This window comes from Delphinapterus leucas, chromosome 20 (genome assembly GCF_059928025.1).
Source record: "Delphinapterus leucas isolate spDelLeu-1000000601 "Yukka" chromosome 20, BTC_Dleu_Yukka2, whole genome shotgun sequence".
Classification (NCBI taxonomy): domain Eukaryota; kingdom Metazoa; phylum Chordata; class Mammalia; order Artiodactyla; family Monodontidae; genus Delphinapterus; species Delphinapterus leucas.
Genome location: NC_143148.1, coordinates 40525078 through 40547399, shown reverse-complemented (window position 1 = coordinate 40547399; position 22322 = coordinate 40525078). Strand labels below are relative to the sequence as shown.

Sequence of the window (22322 nt, the reverse complement as noted above, 5' to 3'; positions counted from 1 at the left end):
TTCTTTCTCTCTCCCTCTTCCCTCTCCCTCACCCTATCTCTTTGCTAAACAGGCCTGCCGTGGTTTCAACTTTCCCCACATGATTCCAGACCCTAGATTCCAATAATGTCCCCTCACCCCTCTGCCCCTGAAATCTAAGAAGACAGCAGCTTCTTAGATTCTCTACTTTACCTCACCTATTTGGGTTCTCAGCTCTTCTAACACTGGTATAACCACATTCCTGTATTCAGTTCCTCCTGTTTAAATACTTAGAGCGGTTTCTGTTTTTCTGTTTGACTGAGACAGCTGTCTATTGGAGTCATACATGTAAAATATGTGAAGGTCTAAGTAAGGGTATTGCCCCAGGACTGGAGGGGAGGAGAAGGTTTGGAGATATCCTTAATCAAAATCCTACCTAGAGTTGAAATTCCTTGTATCCTTGACCCAAAAGGTATCCCTTGCCATTATGACATTCCACCATTTGGAATACTGTCCACCAGATCTCAAATAGCAGTGGTCTTTTCAGACCCCTTGTCATGTCACTCAGCCTGTAGAGAACGATGCTTAGTCAGGCATGAATGCTTTTATTTATCACCAGTTTTTATGTTTCCATGAAATGAAACACGAGACAGAAGATCAAAACAGAATTGAGAAGAGGGACAGAGTAATTAATCTGCAAGTTAACAGACCAGGAATTTTTGTTTATTTGTTTGATTTAGGTAGGATTCTAGCTAGCTGGGTCATCTTGGGTGAGTTATTTTCCTTCTGTGGGGCTTACTTTCTCCATCTTAAAGAGTATGATCCTAATGTGTCTTCCAGGCCTGGCCAAAATTCACCATCCTCTCTACTGTTTTGAGAGCTTATCATAGGATCCATACCATTGGGTGAGTTCTTATACTCCTGGTGCCTGATCCATGATATTAAAGCCTACATAAATGTTAATAACCTTGTTTCCCTTTGAAAAGCTATGAGAGTACAGATGGATTTTCCAGGCCCCATCTGAGCTTTGCACCCAGCAAATCAAATATCACACATTTAAATGTCCTTGGCACTCAGTGTAGACAGAAGCCTTAGCCAGACATTTCAAGGAAGGTTGGTTCATTCGCCATCAAGCAGTTCAAAGTCAGACCCTCTGTTTTTGAAAGGAACCAACTTGCCTCTCACCGTCTGTTTTCTAGGACCTGGAATGATGCACACTCTTATTTCCATTTATAGCCTAATCTGTTCCCAGAAATAGGCACTGAAAACCAGGAAAGAAATGTCATCCTTTGGCTGGTTACCCTAAAATACCATAAACCACCTTCTTTTTATTTTCTTATTTTTCCCGTATTTAAAATTATCATTCTCTTCTAAGAAATATCTTCATTTAAACATATTCCTCTCTCTGGGAGAATGGAAAAAAATGCACTTATTCCTGGACTGGCACTAAGATTCACACTGGAGATGGCATCACCTTTTTGATTAAGCAAAATTCACTGGGGCCTTAGTGGCACCTTTACTATGTAAATTTTATTAAGGCTTATGTTTAGATGTTGAAGGCAACTTACGAACCATAAAATAAACGTGTACTCTGTGGCAGACACTTTGCTTATCTTTAGGTTTTCTGAGATTAAATATATGTGGCACCTTCCCTTGAGGATCTCTTTCTGAAGGGAGAAACAGAGTTGTGAATAGTATTTGCTATAATGTTGGTGGGTTTACAGTATTGGATACCCCTGTGACTCCTGTAAGTCTTGTCCTCATCCTTCAAAGCCAGAGAGTGGCCACTAGTGGTCAATTACCGAATTGCAAGTATAGAACCAATGAGGAGTGAGCTGTAATGTTTTTAGGACTAGAATTAGATCTTAACTTCCCAAATATTGGACAAAAGAGTCATTCCACTAATTTTTCCAATGTGGGGATTTATACACCTGCATGTTTCAAGGGGGTTCCTAATATTTTCAAAAGTTTGATCTCGCAGTTTGAAGGTGTGCCTCAAAAGTCATAAAAATGGTACATAGACTTTGTCCCAGCGGTTTCTCTGAAAGGAATTCACCCTAGGAAGCTATAGATGCACTCAAAGGTGTATTGTAAGTATGTTCATTACAGTGTTATTTACAGCAGTAAAAGAAGAAAAATATCATCTAATTGTAAGGTATGAATTCGTTGAATTAGGGTAGATTGAGATGATGGAATGCCATGCAGTGATGATGCAGAAAAGGACATAATGGCAGGGAAAGACACATGACATATAGTTTGATGAAACAGCAGGTGATGAAAGTTTTTAGGCAAGGAGACTAAATTCAAATATTTATGTGTATTTGTGTATGCTCTGTATGGGTAGATATAGATGCAGGTACACACAGTTACTGAAAAAATGTAGAAGGATATGCACTACTACTTAACAGTGATCATTTCTTGCTGGGGCTGTTTCAGGTGACATTTATTTTCTTTTGCATATGTATTTTGCAATGTATGTGGATTGCTTTTAAAATCAGAAAATATGTTGATTTTTTAAAGTGGGACTGGCTTCTGGATATGCTGCAGGAATGACAATGGTGAGGGCCAGTTGGCAGAGCCATCAGAGAGATTGTGAGGCTACAGGCTTTGTAAAGACCCTCCAGAATGAGCCCCACCTTTAACATCACTTTGGGCCATTTGTAAATGGACATTTCAAACACGTCTGTGTATGTATGTAAGATGGTGGGGTAGTTGTAGTAAAAGGATCTCCTTGGATGACATGGGGTAGTTGGTTGGGTTGGACACAGTGACTATGGACGGTCTTAACCAGATGGAGATCAGGGGACAGAGGCTCATGTCAGTGTTTCCATCTGCTTCATCTACTTCTGAAGGCACCGATGTCACAACAGCAGGGTAATTAGAATAACTTGGAAACAAGATGGCAAAGAAGTTGCTCTGACCCAGAACTTCAGACTTCAGACCTAAATCTGGATCATGGGTGTGGGCCATCTCTCCACTTGTCTGATTCATGATGGAGGTTGTAAATCAGAGGCACTGAATGATGGTGGTACTTACTCCCTGAGACTAGCCAGAGATATACTTGGATGAATCTCAAAACAGTGTCCAAAGAACCACTTTCTAGTGGAAAAACTGCAAATAACAGTAACAACAACAAAAACAAATTACCTGCTGTTTGGGTTTCTTTGTGGCTCATAGTATATATATGGGGAATGTAGGCTCCTCAGCTCCTTCCCTCCGTGTGTTTCCTCTCTTTCCACTCCCCTTTCTAATTACCAGTAAGCAGGAAGGTGTTGTTAACCTGAATGATCCAGGAGAGCCACTGAGTTGTGTCTCGCTGTTGGGCCTGGTGACTGTACCTTAAAGCTCCTCATTCCCATGTTCCATTCCTTCTCTTCAGCTTCTCGCTACAAGCCTGGGCGGGGCCATCCTCAGGACCAGTCTTCTTCTTCCATCTTCCCTGCCTGTGCAGCTGGGTAGATGTGGGGCTGGAGCACCTAGCTTAGCCTAACTGCCAGCTCACTGGAGCAGGTCTGGATTCCTGTGTGGACAGCAGTTTTCCAAGCTATAAACCCGGGGGCTGGGTCAACCTTTGACATCTTGGTCTGGATAATTCTTTGTTGTGCAGGGCTTCCTGTGCATGATAGGATGTTCAGCAGCATCCCTGGCCAGTAACACTGTCCCCTCCATTTGTGACAACCCCAAATGTCACCCGACATTGCCAAATGCGCCCAGAGGGGTAAAATCTCCCCCAGTTGAGAACCACTGCCTCTCACTTATGACTTCCCAGGTGCACTTTCAGCTTTCGTTTTGCAGTGTCGGGTAGTAGCAGGTAATTTCTGGATACACGTGGACAGGCACCTCTAGAAAAGGCACATCACTGAGGGTTCAGTTTAGAACTCTCCTATGTCGAAGGCAGACTTCAAACACCTTATGAAGGTGGATTTTCCTCATAGGCACCTTTAGGCAGCCTCTGGGAATCAAATCTGGCAGCTCACTACTGCCAGGGGAGTCAGGGCGCCAGGCCTTGTTCTGCTTCCTGGCCCCCGAGAGCCCGTGGGGAGTTTTGGCTTAGCTTAGAGCCCACAGAGGGAAGAGGCTGCTGTGGAGGCGAGGGCAGGGCAGCAATCAGAGAATGCAGGAGTGGGGTCAGGAATTTCCTTAGCTTCATTGGAAACAGATGCCTAGCAGAGGTAGCGGGCTGGGCTCTGCCTCAGACCAGTGTGCTTGGCGGCTTCCCCTTTCCACTGCCAGACTATTATTTAAGACGAGGGCTCTGGTTTAAGGGAAGCTGGGGCTGTTGTGACATAGGAACAAAACCTGCTTTCGTGAGAACACGAGCGGGTATGATGACTGTATATGCATGTGATCAAAGGTGGTGGGATTGAAGAACATCAGAGTAGTAAGGTCCTCTGTGATCTGAGTCCAAAACCTTCATCTGAGGTCTGAAACCAAGAATGGAGTCCCAGGAATCCAGGTTGGTTAGTGCCCAGGGCCTTCGCCCATTACCCACCCCTTGCCTCCAAGTCCTCTTTTAAGAAGCAAACCCTTTGAGATCTAATTGAGCACACCTGTAATTCCCAGCCTGTGCCCATGGCAGACATCACTAATTGATCACAGAGTTCTTTCCTGCTGGGTTTTGATGCTGCCTAATTATTCTTTACCCAAACAGCACTCCAGGTAGGTAGTACTAATCAATCAGATATGAAAAGTATTTTCCATATCTGCCGGTGACTTGATCTGTCAAGAGGCTTTCTAGAGATGTATGAAAGGAAGGGCCTGGGGGAATATGTTAATTTGAGATTGTCTTTTGAGAAAGGGTGAAAGGAAGTATGTCAGAAATGTACGCTATTCCAGAGCTTCTTAAACTTTAATGTGGACATGAATTACCTGGGTGATCTTTCTGAAATGCAGTAAGTCTGGGGAGAGGCCTGAGATTCTGCAGTTCTAACAAACCCCCAGGTGATGCTGATGTAGCTGGTCTGTAGACCACACAAGCTCACCCAACCAGCTGTTTTACCATTTAGGAAACTGTGGTTCCAAGAGGATGAGGGAAGAAGTCAGGGCTGCTTCACCATCAACTTGACAAGTCACTTGGTGCAAGGATTTCATTAGCAATTGCTCATGCCTCTGTGTCTCATTCTGCTCCCTTTACCCAATCTCTTTGCCCCTGCACCTGGCTTGCACCTACCAACCTTTTTAACTGGAGGCATCTCTGAACTGATGTCCACTTCAATTCTGGCGTGTTTAGAACCTGACTACAAGAAAGAACTATTATTTGCCTTCTCATTTTTAATCCTTCTGGAATATTCTTAAAGATTCTGCTGGAGGTCACACCCTGCTGAGAACTGAACCTTAACCGAGGACAATAGAGTAGGTGGATAGTCCCTGAGAGGTCTATTTCCTTTGAGCAAACCTTATTTATTCATGGAATTCCTGCTGTTGGAGGAAAAACTAACCAGACTCTACATAGCCTGTCATGGCTTAAGAGAGAGGAGTGGGGCTTCATTTTTTGGTAAATAACCTCTGAGTTGAGAAAAAGTTATTTATTTATTTTAAAAATTAATTTATTTATTTTTTGGCCGCGTTGGGTCTTTGTTGCTGCGCGCGGGCTTTCTCTAGTTGCGGCGAGTAGGGGCTACTCTTTGTTGCGGTGCGTGGACTTCTCACCGTGATGGCTTCTCTTGTTGCGGAGCACGGGCTCTAGGCATGTGGGCTTCAGTAGTTGTGGCACGCGGGCTCAGTAGTTGGGGCGTGTGGGCTCTAGAGCTCACGCTCAGTAGTTGTGGTGCACGGGCTTAGTTGCTCCGCGGCACGTGGCATCTTCCCGGACCAGGGCTCGAACCCATGTAACCTACATTGGCAGGTGGATTCTTAACCACTGTGCCACCAGGGAAGTCCGACAAAAAGTTTTTTAAATCCAGCCTAAATAACAGCAAGGGGAAGGGTGGTGGGGAGGGGGCTTCTTTCCTTCCCCTCAGTAACTGAGACAACTCACTCCGGCATAATTATATTGTCAAATGGAAGATGCTTTAAGTGATTAGGAACATAATTAGTCAAGCTTTTCTGCTCTCTGTGTTCTCGACTAAAACACAATCCTTGTATCCAGTGCCCTTTGCAGCACGGGACAATCTTTAACAGGAAACACTTTCTTCTTCTTTTGCTTTTAATGAACAAAAAGAGAAAAGGAAAATACAGGGTCTTTCAGGGATGAGAAAGGCTACTTATTCGGTTTCGGTTAACAAAAATCACCGTTGAGGAAAGATAACGTTAGGAAACGTATAGCGTGACTTTGGTCAAGGTTGCTGCTGCTGTTATTACTATTATTAATAATAGTAGTAGTATAATCTCTTAGAACTTGGTGTTCTCAGAGTTCATGAATTTGCTCTCTGACAATCTTTTCATCAGATACAGACAAGCCTTGGATGTTTCAGCTGATTTTCCAGAGCTTTAAAGAAGTCTCTTGATACCTCAAGTCCTCCCTGCCAAGAAAAGCAGAGATGCGAATGAGGTCAAATAGGTTGTGGTCTCTTGCGGGGGAGGAACTTGGTTTTTGTCCATAAAACGCCCTTGACCTATGGTGGGTATCCAGTAAGTGGTGACTCCACCAGTGGAAACTGGTATGTGACCGGGCCATATGGACTTGGGATGAAATGGGGCATGGTACCATTTACCGAGCCCTTGGACAAGAGCTTCACCAAGGCTTTTATACACATGAGCTCACTGAATTCTCAGAGCCTTCTGACCAAGAGGTATTATCATCACAGTTGATTGAGAAGAAAAGTGAGCTCGGTGAGGACCCCAGTACAGCGGCCGGATGAGCCTATTTCTCAGGCCCAGCTCACACCCACAGGATGGAGGGAGCTCCAGTCTCTCTCCAGTCCGGCCCTCGCTAGCTCCCTACCACTCCAGGGCTCACAGCTGCTCCTGCATGATAGTCTAGCTGTGGCTTCCTTCTCCTCTCCTAGTTCTGTATTTGACTTCCTGACTCTCTGGTGTCTGGGGCCTGGCAGGGGCGGTGGGGAGGTGGGGCACTGTGATCCAATGAAAAGACAGCAGACCCTGGAATCAGACATATCTAGATTTGAGCCTAAGCTCTACTTACCCTGAAGCAGATTACTTCATCTTCTTGATCCTTGGTTTTTCAGTCTGTTAAATAGGAATAAACATATGGATGGACAGATTGACAGATGGATAGATAGATGGATTAATTAAAAACCAATAATTAATAAGAAGGTGATGGGTGAGTGGATAAGACATGTTGGCACTAACATGCCTAAATGGGTAAGAGTGATATTTCCTTTAAGAAAACTAGATGCTCCATCTTTGGTTCAGGATAGAAGGGCTCCGGAGAGCAATGCATTGGAGAAACAAGGTTAGAACCCATCCGGGGCCCTTGGCTTGGTTTTGTTTCAGGTCAACATTTACCAGGTTTGTGCTAAGGAACGTGAGACAGATGCTTCATAAAAACAGGGTTCCATGGCCCAAGGTCTTTGGGAAATTGAACCTACTCTTGGAGATTCACATATACAAAAGCATATTAAGGCCTTTGAGAAGTCTTAACAAAAACTTGTTTTATTATAATAATACTTATTATTGTTTAAAATCAGTGATTCTGCAAAACGTGCTCATGCAGCCTCTTTCAAATATTGCTTGTTAGTTCAAGAGGAACCCCATCCTGTAGGGCTTGTATTTTATATGCAATATAACTATATGGCCAAGATTACACAGCACGCTCAATGTTGTATCCAATGTTGGTGGTCATCAAGAATCACACACATGCTTTGGGTGCATCCTCCCAAATGATCATGTGATAGAATTAGGACTGGCGTTACTATCGCCATTTCACAGATGAATGAATGGCACACAGGCAGGTGGAGCAGGTTGTCTGAGTCCACACAGCTTACAATGGACAAGTTTAACTCCAAGCCTGGTCGCCCAGTGCCAGGTTTGTTCTCTTAGGTCCACGTGTGCTCCCACCCACAGTCACAGAGGTCTCTGGTGCCTGCTTGGTGATGTCTCAATGGCAGATCTGTTGAAGTAGACCTGGGTAGCCCCATGCACTTCACTTTGCATATGTGGAAATACCGAGTGCGCCTCATCGCCTGACAAGCAGCTCTCCAGCAAAGGATAATGGAGCAAGAGAGAATGATCGCACCAACGAAGGCAATACACTTCCCAGGACTTGTAGAGCACTTTGCAGTTCTATGAGTGCTTTCACACATGGCACCCCTTTTGATCCTCACAGCAACCCAACACATAAGCTGGGCTGGCAACTTTTGTCCTCATCTGACAGGGGAGAAAACTGCGGTGCCGCAAGGTGAAGGAAAGAGCAAAACCTCACACGGTACATCAGTGGCAAACCCATCGCCCAATTCCACCTCCTCTTTCCTGACTCATTCTAATATTTGCATTGCCGTCCAGTAGAGGACATCGTAGAAACAAATTTGTCCCTTGCCAGTGTCCACTCTTTCCTCCTTCCCTCTTCTGTTCTTTCCTCCTTCCTTCCTTTAAAATGAAAATTTCAACATCCAGAAATTTGCAAAGAGAACAGTCATTCATAATCCCACTATCTAGAGATAACTACTATTTGCATCTAGTAATTGTTTTATGCACATTTGCCTGTTATTAAATTTTCTCAAAAGCATAATTTTAAATGTCTGCAATGAATTTCATTTTACTTAACATTACCCATCTTTTGTTGTCGGACATTTAGAATGTTTTCACCTTTTCTATAATTTAAATAACATGATAAACATCATTATACATTAAGTCTTTGTGAACTTTAAAAAAAAAACACTGTCCTTGAGATACTTTTCCCTTCTTTTCTTTTTTTTTTTTTTTTGCGGTACGCGGGCCTCTCACTGTCGTGGCCTCTCCCGTTGCGGAGCACAGGCTCTGGATGCGCAGGCTCAGCGGCCATGGCTCACGGGCCCAGCTGTTCCGCGGCATGTGGGATCTTCCCGGACCGGGGCACGAACCCGTGTCCCCCGCATCGGCAGGCGGACTCTCAGCCACTGCACCACCAGGGAAGCCCCGAGATAAATTTTTTGAATGAAATTTTAAAGCCAAAGTGTTGCCAGATATTTAAGACTTTGGATAGATATTTGAAATTGCCATCCTGAAAAGTTTTACCAATTTTACAGCTCCATGAGCACCAGTTTTCTGCACTTACTATTATTCTTTTTGAACTTTTAAAAGTTCACATTGTTTTAATTTCGATTTCTTTAATTACCAGTTTGGATGATTTTCTCTTGTTAAATAGTCATTTTTGGTTGGTCATTTTTATTTCTTCTTTTGCCAATTTCCTGCTCACGTCCTTTCTTATGATTCTCATTACAATTATGATTATTTTGCTTTGGCTATGCTTTTCTTATTAATATCTTAGGAATCTTTATATATTAAGGGAACTAATATTTATGTGGCAAATAATGTTTTTCCTTAGGTTGAAATCGTAGTGAGTTGAACACTATGAGCCATGTTGGGTTTTTATCCTCTTTTTATTGAAGCGTAGATGATTTACAACGTTGTGCCCATCTCTGCTGTGCAGTTGAGCCATGAATGGATGAAGACGACAATTCTAGTGACAAAGGAAAGTTATGCAAAGAAGGGATTAGTGGTTCTGTGTTAATCTCATTTCATGGAGAGGTAAACTGAGACTCAGAGAGGTCCAGTAACTTGCCACAGGTCACACAGCACAAAGCATCAGAAATGTTATTTGAACGCAGGTCTGTCTGTCTCCAACTTCTGTGTACTTTCCACTCTGTGGCATCTTGGCATCCCAGAGGGAGGTGGTGATCCAAGTGATGTTGCAGATATAAATTGGTTGCAGCCCACAGAAAAGACCAGGCAAGGAAAGAGACAGGAGAGTGAAGAAAACAATTAGGGGATCGAGAATTGGAGTCCTCAAAGAAATACGTTCAAAGATGTGAAGGCAAAGGTCTTCATTCATAAAAGGGAGCTGGAGTAACATGGCCAAGCTCCCTTCCTCACCCCCACCTTGCATCACCCCCATCAGCACCCAACCTTGGGTGCTTTTAAAGCCACTCTTGGCTTTCTTTGAGCTAAAATCTCTCTAAGATTCATTTTCTTAAGAAGACAGACATGGAGTAAACTTTTGGGCGGTACCATTTCCAGTATTTCGGATTCCTACTTTCTCTCTCTCACATTCCTATTTCCTTTTATTTATTCTTCTTAAACTGCTGAGTCTGATAAATTAGGGCTATTAAGAGACTGTTTGTTATTCTGTCCTGAGTTACTATTTTGAGAGCTAAAAACACTCATAAATATAGGGACGTTCCGACTGTAAATGGATATATTTTAGCCAGTGAAAAAGTCATTTCCTCTAATACACGTTTTTAAAGTGTCCTCCTGAAATTCTGCATGTTATCTCACCATGATCTTTCACTGTCCCTCCCATTTTTATCCAATAAAAGCAGATCCATCATCATTGCAGTTCCTTTTTCTCTGCACCATAAATAACAGCTGGGGAAGGGGAGCATCTCCCACAATACAGCGGCTTCGTATTTTAACCAATTTTGGAATTTATTGTTAAGCCTTCTTGGGATGGGCGCCAAGAGTACCTGCATGCCCATCAGTTATCTCATGGCCTTTCTCGTTTTGGACAAAAAGGTACTCCAAGCAGAGTGAATTTTGCATGTGATTTCAGCCTGACTTTCTGGATGGAAGATGGGATATGGTAGGTTGTCATACACCCAGGATCTTCTGGGCCAGCCTCAGTTTTTGATTATGGGCCCAGTGAAATTATTGAGAGCTACCTTTGTTACTCTCAGAAGTGTCCTGGCTTGGATGATAAATGATATGGTCACTGTAGATGTAGGTTTAGAAACCCAGTGTCCTATATTGCCTCTCATCTTTTCCCTGTTTCCCATCAGATGCTCATTCTGTGTGTTGAAACCTCCCTTCCCTTCCATCAACCACTCATCATAGTCAGGAGACTTATAATCAGAGGTAACATCTCCAGGCTGGCAAAAAAGAAAGAAAGAAAGAAACATGATGTTATTTCCCACCGTGTGCAAGGCCCTATGTGAGAAGCTTTTCAAAACAGTCATGCTTTCATTCTAAGGGCAGCCCCCACGAGGTACTGTAATTCATCAATATCAAGAGGCATATTTTTTCATTCATTAATGTCTGGAAATTGGGCTGTGCCTTATCACTGCTGTCATCTTATAATTGCTGTTGGTCCTGTAGCATCGTGATGTACTTGTCATTGGCTGTGTTTGTACAAGCATCAAAACCCACAGAATGGGTGTCGGCAAGTTGGATGAAAATCCTAGAAGCATTCTAGGAGCATTCTTTTAGACCCCAGGAATCAAACAATTGTGGAGAAAGGGATGCAGAATTGGCCAATCAGAGCTATTTAGCAATGTCTGGGGGGCAGACATCGATAGTAGACCAGTGCTACGTTGCTACAAAGCCAGATTAAACACTCAGCAAACACGACTTTTGGCTCTTTTAAGGATTCTTGTAAGAAATGCTGCGTCACCAATAATCTTGATGACACGGAGGGCCGGGGAAAGTTACCTATCTGATGATTTTGGATGGCAGAGTGACTCTGAATATGAAGAACGTTTAGGAATACTTCAACCAATTTGATTCATTTATCAGTTTTCCTTTTTATGTGTGCCCAAGAGTGCCATGGGATGAAATCTACGCCAATTAAATCTCAAAGAGACTTTAAGCTAATTATGAAATGAAAATTCCAAGAGATAAAAAACATCAGGTCAAAGGTTTTTGGAAGTCTTCTCTCTTTCTTAGTGCTTTATAAGAAAACAGGTGTCCTTCAATCGATGGTGTCTTCTGGTGAGTAGTAATATATTAGTTACTCCTGAGCGCATTTCACAGGTGAAACTAGAAACTAGATGTGTTTTGTTTTCCCTAAGATGAGGCAGTTAGCTAGTGGCCATGCAGGAGCAGGGTTGGAATGACTCAAAAAACTGACTTAGATGACAGTCATGGCGTTGCTACGAAGTGCCAGACAACGTCTGGGAGACCCAGCAGTGAAGGAAACAGGTTCGGTCCCTGCCCTCACAGAGCTTCCAGTCCTGGGAGTAGAGGGAGGGACTGGGGGGACAAAGAGGTGGGTAATTGTATACGTCCTGAAGGGTCTGATGGTAGCAAGAGAATCAGCCCTGAACCTGGGGCTCTGGGGTAGCACCCAGGAGGAAGGTGCTCCCAAGTCATGCCCCGGAGAGTAAGGAGGGATTATTAGTCAAGCAAGAGCTCCTCTTCCGGGGAGAAGGAACTGTTCCGCGCAGCGGGAGAGCCAGTACAAACCCCTGGTGATGCCGCTGCCAGCACCCTTTGCAGGAGTGCACCACTCAGCCTTCTGGAGTTGTTGATGGTGACTGGCTCAGCAGTGCCCTGTGAGAGACAGCCACAGCTCTCCTGTGGATAAATAAGATGAACTTCCCTGTGTCCTGAGGCTTTGGACCTTGGTTTCCCTAATTCTCACAGAAGTAGGGGGTTGGCATTAAAAACTCCAATCTGAAGGTGAGAAAAAACAAAGTCCCAAGTGCTAACGTGCTGTGCCCAAGGTCATACAGGTCATAAGTGATGGAGGTAAGGCGTGAACCCCAATGGATTTCACTCAAAGTGAGTTTGTGCCAAATATCAAAGTAGGTCACACACTCCGGGACAAGAGGAGACGCAGGATCCATTTGACTTCATCCCCCACACCCTGGTGTTTGGGGTGGAGGGAAACAGAGGCGCCACTGGGGAGAGGTCTGCCCGGGTCACACACGGCCAAGGTCAAGCTAGGAAGTGAGGTGTCAAGGGGCGTCTTCTCCACTCACTCGTATGCCCATGACTTTTATCAACTTGTATTTAAGGATCGTCCAAGCAGAGCAAACCACAGCTTTAAAGCAATTACTTGGTGATGATTAGGAGGGGCTGAGGGGATTGTTTGCTTATTTGTGTGAACCTAAAATGCCTGCTTTCTTAATTAAGCTTTAACTCTGGGTTTTGCCTCAAGCTTTCCTTTTTTTTTTTTTTTTTCTCTTTAACAGGTCTCAGCCCTCCTCCATTACTGAAAGCCTTGGGCATTGCCTGTTTGATTTCTCTCTTCTGAGGAGCATCGGCTCCTGCCCCACCACTGAGGATACCTCCCTTTTTTAGCCCCAGTCCTCAGCTGCTTTGAATTTCATGATTATCAGCCACGAGGAATCAGTTTCTTGATGACTCAGGAGCGAGGCATGCAGGGAGTTCTCTACCTGGGGCTCCTTCCTCAAGAACTCACTCCAAGTCCCCTGCAAGGGAGCAGCCTTCCCTGATTAGCACTGAGCCTGTCTGAGGTGCTCCAGGTCTGGCCGTCATGGCCCTGGTGACCTCGTGGTTTTTTGGCTTTAAATCTCCAGCAACTGGCAAAGCATCTGGTATGCAGGAGATGCTTGATAGACGCTTCTTGAACAAATGAATGCATGGAGGAATGAATGGACAAATAAACCAGGCCAGTGTTCAGGTGAGTGCAAGTGTCTGGAGGGGGTGGTGTTGGCGGCGGGGAGTTGTCACCTGTCTTATCAAGTAATATTGTTAAGAATCGCTTATCACAGATGGAAATGTTTAGAGCTGTTTAATAGTCACGGGCTGGAATATCTGTATGCCCAGCCTCCTCGGCTGGACATAATTTATGTATCAGTTCCTTCCTAGCCTTATGGAGAGTCATTTAAGCCTGCTTGCTGGCTTTAAGAATTTGCTTGTGTCCTTAGCTCACTTCTCACCCCTAATCAGGAACCCCTTAGAAATCCCGGTGTTGCATTCCTCATTCATATTTACTGGACAGCGACTGTGCTCCCTGTTAGAGGCACAGGGCTGAGGCAGACGGACACGGGATCCTTGCCTCTGGAGACCTTTTTTTGGTTCGTTTTCTTTAAACATCTTTATTGGAGTATGATTGCTTTACAATGGTGTGTTGGTTTCTGCTTTACAACAAAGTGAATCAGTTCCCGTATCTCTTCCCTCTTGCGTCTCCCTCCCACCCCTCTAGGTGGTCACAAAGCACTGAGCTGATCTCCCTGTGCTATACGGCTGCTTCCCACTAGCTAGCTATTTTACGTTTGGTAGTGTATATATATCCGCGCCACTCTCTCACTTTGTCCCAGCTTACCCTTCCCCCTCCCCGTGTCCTCAACTCCATTCTCTATGTCTGCGTCTTTATTCCCGTCTTGCTTCTAGGTTCTTCATGACCATTTTTTTTTTTTTAGATTCCATATATATGTGTTAGCATACGGTATTTGTTTTTCTCTTTCTGACTTACTTCACTCTGTATGACCTTTAAGGCATTGGGAGAGAAGTTGGGCACATTCAGATGGGCGAGGTGTGGATTCCTATGGGAACGTGGAGCGGAGGCACCTGAGATGGACTTGTGTCATCAGAAGAGGGTTCCCGAGGAACCGGGTGCACGCCTGTTGGTCAACGGGGCGGGGGGGGGGGAGAGTGGGGTTCTCTGTTACTGTGTAACGAGCTGCCCCAAAACGTAGTGGTTAAGACAGCCACCATTTTGCTGTATCTCACGATTCTGTGAGTCAGGAGTTTGGATAGGGCTCATTTGGGGAATTCTGCTCCATGTGGCATTAATTGAGGTCCTTTGACAGTATTCAGCTGGAGGCTAGTCTGGTCTGGTGGATCCTAGAGGGCTTCCCTCTCACGCCCGGGGCCTCGGAGGGGGCAGTTGGCGGCGGGCCTCTCCGGCAGGCAGGCAGCTTTCTTGCAGGCTACGCAGAGGTCCAACGGAGAGGGGGTGGCAGCTGCCAGTCTCTTAAGGTTTGGGGCCACAAGCTGGCAGGGCGTTCCCTCCCCGAGCTCCGCTGCTCAAGGCAGCCACGGAGCCTGCCCAGATTCAAGGGGAGAGGATAAAGGCCGCCCCGGTTGATGGAGGCGGGCCAAGGCGTCCGTGGCCATCTGGAATCTGCCATCATGGAGAGCTGGAAAGTGGGTTCCAGGCAGAGCAGGCAGAGTGCAGAGGTGAGAGCCTGACCCAGTGGGGGTGATTGGAAGCAAGCCCTCAGAGGCTGGACCCGAGGCTGCAGGGGCCGCAGTCAGGGACCAGGCTTCAGAGCGGACAGAGGTCAAGCAGAGCAGACCTTGTTGGGACGTGTCATGGAGTGTGGGATTTGCCCTGGGGACAACAGGAAGGCACTGAAGGATTCTGAGCAGGGATGTGACACGATATGATTTGTAGTTGAGGATCACTCTGGTGGCCGTGTGGGGAATGTGGGAAAAAGTTTGCAGAGGGAGCCAGTGACACTGGCAGGGAGGATGGGGTTGAAGTCATGCAGGTGAGAGAGATGGATGCCTTCAAAAAGGCAGGGGTGGGGCTTCCCTGGTGGCGCAGTGGTTGAGAGTCTGCCTACCGATGCAGGGGACGCGGGTTCGTGCCCCGGTCCGGGAAGATCCCACATGCCGCAGAGCAGCTGCGCCCGTGAGCCATGGCCGCTGAGCCTGCGCGTCCGGAGCCTGTGCTCCGCAAGGGGAGAGGCCACAGCAGTGAGAGGCCTGCGTACCGGGAAGAAAAAAAAAGGCAGGGGTGGTGGGAACAACTAGACAGAAGGGGGGAATGTTAGGGACATGGGTGCAGAGAAGGACTTAGCACCCTGCCGGCCCCTGTCTCTGGCTGCCCAGCCTCGCTCCTGCATGTCAGAGAAGACCCCATCCTATGCCACCCCATGACAAACATCTGGGCAGCAGTTTGCACGCTGGCCCTGCACACACAGTTGCACAAGCAGCTGAGTATTTTTAAAATTTTTTAAATTTAATTTTTTATTTTTTTAACATCTTTTTTGGAGTATAATTGCTTTACAATGTTGTGTTAGTTTCTGCTGTATAACAAAGTGCATCAGCTATATGCATACATACATCCCCTCCCTCTTGTGTCTCCTTCCCACCCCCCCATCCCACCCCTCTAGGTGGCCACAAAGCACCGAGCTGTTCTCCCCAAGCGATGCAGCTGCTTCCCACTAGCTAGCTATTTTACATTTGGTAGTGTATATGTGTCAGTGCTACTCTCTTACTTCGCCCCAGCTTACCCTTCTCCCTTCCCGTGTCCTCAAGTCCATTCTCTATGTCTGCATCTTTATTCCTGTCCTGCCCCTAGGTTCATTAGAACCATTTTGTTTTTTTAGATTCCATTGGATTCCATGTTAGCATACGGTATTTTTCTCTTTCTGACTTACTTCATTCTGTATGACAATCTCTAGGTCCATCCACCTCACTACAAACAACTCAATTTCTTTTTTTTTCTGGCTGAGTAATATTCCATTGTATATATGTACCACATCTTCTTGATCCATTCATCTGTCAGTGGACACTTAGGTTGATTCCAGGTCCTGGCTATTGTAAATAGAGCTGCAGTGAACATTGTGGTACGTGACTCTTTTTGAATTATGGTTTTCTCACGGTATAAGGCAGTGGAGTTTTAATCCCAGCATTTCAAGCATCAGTCAGCTTCCCATACTTGAAAAATGGGGATGATAGTATTAAATGTGACAAACATTTAACCATCTCTGAAGCTGTGATCTCGGTAGCAGCTGGGAAGAAATGATAAAGTGGTGACGAGGACGGAAATCAGATTTCCTGTTGGAGAAGTTGAGAAAACATTTCCTTTTTCTAAACAGAGAGGTTTTCATTGACCTGATTCATTTCAAACCTTCATGGGCTTATTTTGGAACCCTCAGATCTGGAATTCGTAGGCTTGAGGGTTTCCTTCTTCCCAAATTGGTCCCCTACGTTCCAGGGAGGTGAGAAGACCCACAGAGCATGAAGTCTGCATCAGGCGTGCTTGGATTTGAAACCCTCCCCAGCTGAGTCACTTACCCATCTGAGCATCAGTTTCCTTATTCGTAGAATGAGAATCACTGATTTCTACTCCACATAGTTGGTGTGAGCATGCCATGTGATACTGCGGACAGCTGGACAAGTGCTGCTAAACTGACCCTCACACACATTCTACATGGGCCTTCCTCATGCAAATGTGAGGGAATGGAGGCTCCAAGGGGTCAAGCAGTGTATCCACCCAAGTTCACCTCCAAGAAGAGGTTTGAAGCTCTGCGATGGTGACACGGGTGAGACTTTCTCTCTGGCTCTGGAACACAGCACTCGGAGAGTGGATGGGAGTCGTGTGGAAGCAAGTGTGAACTCTGTTCACGGAGTATCTTCCTTGCAAGTAGTTACATAGGCACGTGCGTGTGTGGTAGTGAGCTCCCCATCACCAGAAGTGTTCAAGCAGAAGCTGGAGTCACCTGGTCAGAACTCTGGTTGAGAGAATTTTGTGACTTACTGGATGGATCAGAGCAGCCCGGCTTGGAGAGTCTCTAGAACCATAAAATACATGCTTCCTGAACCAATGCTGAAATCACCCCAAAGGGTTATTTATAGCCAGCCCCTCGACAGTGGATCCTTTGCTTGGTGGCTTAGTGTCAGGATGAATTGGCTCTCTGAGGGGTGGCTGGCCGTGCCTCCGGACACAGCCGGGGCCAGCTGGGTTTCCTAGAACACCTTGGACCACAATAAACAGATCACATTCCCCTGCGTACAGGTCGGCTTCTGCCAATTCCATTAGGCCTCTGTGATGGAGGCCAGGATGGACTCGCCTCGGCTTCCCGGGGTGTATCCGGTTTCTCCACCAACAGGGAAACCTGAGGAGACCCCATCTACCATCATGCTGTGGAGAAGGACTGACAGTAGCTCTGAAACAAGTGGGCTAGCCGGGCCCTGGGGCCAAAAACACAGTGTAATGGAGTGTGTTTGATTTTAAATTCAGCATTCCTCCCTCCTGTCTCTCTCACCCTGGCCCCTGCACCCACCGGATGCAAGTTTGTCTCCCTTTAACGGCTTGGTCGTCTCACTCGGGGGTCAGAAAGCTTTTTCTTAAAGGACCAGAGAGTACATATTTTCAGCTTTGCAGGCCGTACGGCCTCTGTCACAGCTGCTCAGCCCTGCTGCCATTGTGCAGAGAGGGCTGTGGACAATATGTGAATAAATAAGCACCACCATGTTATAAATACAGCCAGAGACAAGACATAAATACAAAAATAAATACAGCCCCAGGTAATATGTAAATACATGGGCGTGGATAAAATTGCATTTACAAAAGGAGGCAGCAGGCTAGATTTGGCCTGTGGGCCTCAGTTTCCTGACCCATCATTTCTAGCTGGTCCTCAACAAATCGAGAGGAAAATAAAGTACATCCCTTATGCCGAGGCGCGGTGGTGCGGGAGTTAACGAATTCACTCCGCAAAGTGGAACGCAGGATCAGCCTCACGTAACAAGGTCTGGGGAGATGGTCAGAATGCAGAGTCTCAGCACCTCCCTTCTCTTCTTTCTCCTCCTCCTAAACCCCCCCCCCCCGCAGTTAGAATCTGCATTTTCACAACATTTTCCAGATGATTCACATTCAAGTTTGGAAAATACTGCGTTGTGAGAGAGAGCAATCCTCGGGGTTGTGATTAACACCTGAGTTTCAATAATTTGTGTGTGTGTTTGTCATTGCTGGTTGTACAGTGCGGTAGAGAGTAAGTACTACAAATGCTCAGACTCTGTCAATAGAGGATCAGTGGAGGGGGTAATTGTGAGACTTCTTTCGATAGCTATTGTGATGATGGCTAATCTTCTCAGTTTTTGGCATTTTCCAAACTGATCTAACAAATGAAATTCTCACAGTACCCCTTTGGGTGAAAGATCACAGCTCTGCTCAGCTCCAGGGGTGCTCCTTACATGTGGCGCCCCCTGGATTTGTACAGTGCACAGCCTGTGCAGCTGTCTGCAGCAGCCCGGCCTGGAAGGCAGCTTCACAGCCTCAGATTTTCTGATGTATAAGCTGAGGCCAGCAGCTGGTGAGGAGAGGGGGCATATGGAGGTCCGTTTGGAAGAATGATTCTGTAGTTGCATAAGGGAGGGGAAGAGGCAAACAGCACCTATGTAGTGTTTGCCGCGTCGGAGGCATTTCTGCATTTTGATCCTCAGCATGCTGTGAGGTAGACGGGTATTACTGCTGTCGCTCCTATCTTCTGCTTGGGAAAACTGAAGCTGAAGGGGGAGCCAGGACTCACGCGTAGGCCCGCCCTTCCCCGCATCACGTCCCCACATAGGGTGTCCTCCCCGCGCCTGATGCCAGCCCTTTCCTCCCAGGTGTGCACCCCACTCACTTTGTCCTGGCAGGAAGGTTGGAACGTGAATGGCCTGCAGGTGACCCAGATTGGGGTCTTTTACTCTCCCTGACCTGACCTGAGCCTTGGAGAGGTAGCCCCGTGGAGCACGGATGGGGCCTTTGGAGTCAGGAGCATTGGATTCTGGGCTCACTCATCTCACTGTGGCCGCTGAGGAGCTGAGAGACCCTGGGCCGTGCACTTGTGCTTCCTGAGCCCATTCTGCCTCCTTGAAGGATGAAGGCGTTGTAGATGAAAGCTCTCAAGCAGGCTGCCTGTGTCCAGTGCATGAGGTCTCTCTTCCTCCCCTTGACCATGGATGTGCTGGCTGTCTTGTGTCCCCCTCAGGAACAAGCAGGGTCCCGTGGCTTTCAGAGGCAGCCCCTAAGTCCTGTTTCTGTTCATATCCATGTTCAGAGTCTCTCTCTACCATGGGTCTAAGAAAACTGGCATTTCATCCCTTCTTATCTTTAGAAGATGAGGGGTGGTCTCTCCAGATCACACGGGAGTGAGCCAGGTTTCCTCTGCTCCCCCACGGCTGGCTGGCCCTTCTGGGAGGAGTCAGCACACAGCAGCTGGGGGAGCCGAGGGCCCCGTCCTTCTACAACAAGTGGTGTGACGGTGGGTGACTCGCTGCTCTGCTCGGAGCCCCAACCCCAAGCAGCCCCAATGAGGAAGAGCTGGGAACCGGTGAGCCCTGGGAACGTAAGGGTCCAGAGCTGGTCTCCGCACGTACTGCGTGCCTGGGCCCACGCAGGTCCTCTCACACGCCGTGTCGCTAATGTTCACCCCAAGCCTAACGTCCTCCCACTTCACAGACGTCAGAACTGAATTTCAGATGTTCTATCACGTGCACAAGGGCACGCAGGGGCTCATTTTTTGAGCAGCCCCTAAGCCTGACCCTTTCCCAGTAGGATCTGAGACGTGGTCTGTGGGGTCTGTTGCTTTAGGGGATGCAGATGCAACGCGATCGTGAGGGAGCCGCTGGCTCACATCTGGAAGCCGGCATCCGGCACCTTGATTATTTGCTTGGGGTTTTGCTGAAGATCCTGATCAGGATAAGACCATGAACATCTGGAGTGACAACACCATCATTCAGGGTATCCGAAGCCCCTCATGTTCCTTCTCATGCTGACTGGTGTCTGTGTCATTAAAATATATTGTGGATTAATATTTGAGCAGCCACGCAGGGTGTGCATGTCACCAGGCCCCACGTTTCTCATCCATTTCCGCTCCTGCAACTCTCGCCTCGCCCTTTGGGTTTCCTTTTACTCTCCCTTAGTCCTTCCCCATCTGGTCCACACACCCCCAGTCAGGACGGACTGAAGAGCCCCGTGCAGTCAGTGTAAACAGCCCTGAAACACCTCAGCTTGTCCCCGCCCAGCCCAGCCCAAGGCTGATTCCCCTTATACCCTAGAGCGCTCCTCCTGAGACAATCTCTGAGGCCCACTCTCTGCTTTTCCTTCCATGCTGTGGTCTGCTCAAATGACTCCTTACTATTTCACAAGGCAACGTGCTTGGCAGGTCCTCTGAGAGAGGCCGTTGCCTGAGCTGGGGGACATCCTTCCCCAAACTCTCCTTAGTTGGAATTTCATTTTGATCACGAGGGGCAGTAGCCTCTGTTCCAGAATTTCTCCCTGAGTAACCTCAGGCAAGTCTCTTAACCTCACTGACCCTCAGTTTTTTGCCTCTAAAATGGGGGTGATCACAGTACCTACCTTTGGGGGATTGTCGTGAGAACTGGATAAGGTGATGATGCCTTTTAAATACCAAGTGTCCCAAAAGCTTCAGTGCAATTTTAAGCTTTAATAACATACGTGCTATAAACCTACCAAATGAATTATTTGAAAGTTGAAGCTTTTCCATTCTTTAAGTGTTCAGTTTTGTGAATTTATACATTTTTAATTTAAATTTTTGTTTCCGTCAGTATTCGCTGTGTTTAGCCAGAGGAGCTGGGAAGAAAAAAAGGAAATTTAAAGACTTATTTTAAAAAATTCACCAACGTGAATAAATGCAAAAGAAATGTAGACCAACTTTCAAATGAGTTTTCTGTGTATTTATAGCATTTCTATCTCTGAAGCTATTAAAGCTTAAGACTTCGCTAAGACTTAGGAAGTGCTGCAGAAAGAGAAGCTCTTCTTTTATTATTTCTATCAGAGTCGCCACAGTCACCATCATCATTCGGTCGAAGCAGTCGTAAAGGGATCCTTCTTTGATATTAATTACTGGAGACCGAGCACCCGTGTTCTGTTTCTGCCGCTCCTTTCGTGCTGGTCTCGGGCCCCCAGGACTCCCATGCTGCTTCCTTCCACCTCCATCTTATAGAGCTTGGTTGCCGTGCTGTTATAGGCCTGCACCCCTTGCTAAGATCTTTCTTCTCACCCCCTCACTAGCTCACCTACTGAGCTTTCGTAAGTCAAGGTGGACTCAGACTCTGGCAGAAAGCAGGGGGTGGGGGGCAGCACATTTGTGGCAGCGCTACAGAAAACTTGCACCCATGTTCCTTTTTTTTTTTTTTTTTTTTGTGGTACGCGGGCCTCTCACTGTTGTGGCCTCTCCCCTTGCGGAGCACAGGCTCAGCGGCCATGGCTCGCGGGCCCAGCCGCTCCGTGGCATGTGGGATCTTCCCCGACCGGGGCACGAACCCGTGTCCCCTGCATCGGCAGGCGGACTCTCAACCACTGCGCCACCAGGGAAGCCCCCATGTTCCATTTTGAACGTAGATGTCAGCTCATCTCATGTGTATCCTTTCCCCAAATCCCACTCTGCCCTTGACTCTACCCATCACCGTCTCCATGTCAAGGACACGTCTCCTTGGACCGAGCACTCTCACCTCCTTCCTTATGGCCTCCACACCCCCGCTCAGCCTCCACCCATCCTCTCCCACCTACTTACTTCCACCCCACACATTCTGGAACCTCCGCTCCATCCATTACAGAACCTCCCTCAATGCATTAACCTCTTCATGGGATCCTTAACCCTCATTCCATTCCCCTGATGGAATATTCCTCCCCTCAAAGGACATCTGTTGATGTCCAACAGAATATTGGGGATAAAAGAGATACGACGTTTAGGAGGAAATCTTCTGCTTGTAGCCGCTGAGTTTGTAGTGATCTCAGCTACGTGAGATGGATGTGAAATGAATGAGTTTGTTCTTGAATGCTGAATGCCAGGGGTCTCTGTGGGATCCAGGAGGTAGTTGGATAGATGGGTCTGAACCTTCAA

General features: G+C 46.7%; 1 long non-coding RNA gene across 1 annotated transcript in view; it reads left to right on the top strand.

Moving 5' to 3' along the window:
• Positions 1–22322, top strand: part of LOC111179356 (uncharacterized) — a 181830-nt gene that overhangs the window by 120342 nt on the left and 39166 nt on the right. Inside the window, exon 4 of the long non-coding RNA XR_016390870.1 lies at positions 12966–13417. This is a non-coding gene — a long non-coding RNA (uncharacterized LOC111179356). The remainder of the gene's footprint in view (positions 1–12965; positions 13418–22322) is intronic.